Below are 1,047 nucleotides of genomic sequence, written 5' to 3'. Positions count from 1 at the left end.
GTGCGTGTGTGTGTGTGTGTGCGTGCGTGCGTGCGTGCGTGCGTGCGTGCGTGCGTGCGTGCGTGCGTGTGTGTGTGTGTGTGTGTGTGCGTGTGCGTGTGTGTGCTACACGTTTATTAAAGGTTTAAGTCTTCTGGATTTGCATGTATCATAATTTGGCTGGAAGGAAAGTCACCTTCAAGGAGTATTTCCTTCTTGCTCTGCTGTCCCCGTCCAGCCCTTCCTGTCAGCTCAGAGAGAGGACAGGTAAGTGGATTATGTGTATGAAGAATCAATAGCCAATCACTTAGGCCACCGGAGTAAAGTCCAGAGCATTTCTCTTTGTTGTGATGGGGTTCGTGTGTGTGCTGCCTCGCTTGGGTAAATGGTACTTTATAACAGCAAGAACATTATGAAGAGCATCACCAACGAATTATGTCAGGATTTATCCTCCACTGCCCTGTTTGCCTTCAGCTAATAAATGACAACAAGCTAAAGGGGACGGACAATGACAGGACAGTTGTATCTCTAGTTGTATTAAATTGCTCACATGTCCTTCCCAGAAGAAAAGAAAATGGTGAATCTCTTCATAAAATCTGATCAAGCTGTGATTGCCAGGCGAAATTTTTTTGGCAGCTACCGTGAGGCGAATGTTCTCTGAGATCTATCATTTTTAGTGACCTGTAACCGTCCATAATAATAGGCTGAAGCACAAAAAAATTACACTGAGTCATCTTTTTTTTTTTTTTATAGGTTCCGTAAATTCTACTAAGTGTTATCGTTCTGCTTTCTCACTGCGGCGAAACAGAGGCTGTAAAAGATGGAATGATCTGCCTCGGGGCAATTCATTTAATTAAAAGACAAAATCTTTAATTAGATCCAAGTCTTTCAAAGTCCCTGTTCTTTTGTCTATCTGACTTTCAGATGGCACAGACAAAACTATATAAAGAAGCAGTCAACATAAAACTTTAAAGCCTGATTCATAAAAAAAGGATGTAAGGAACATCTTGCAAGAGAAATCGCTTGAATGGCACCAAAGTTTTTGTCCTACATGAAAAACATCATACA

This window comes from Poecilia formosa, unplaced genomic scaffold (genome assembly GCF_000485575.1).
Source record: "Poecilia formosa unplaced genomic scaffold, Poecilia_formosa-5.1.2 Scaffold269, whole genome shotgun sequence".
Lineage (NCBI taxonomy): Eukaryota > Metazoa > Chordata > Actinopteri > Cyprinodontiformes > Poeciliidae > Poecilia > Poecilia formosa.
The sequence above is the reverse complement of the archived record's forward strand: the minus strand, read 5'-3'. Positions refer to the sequence as shown.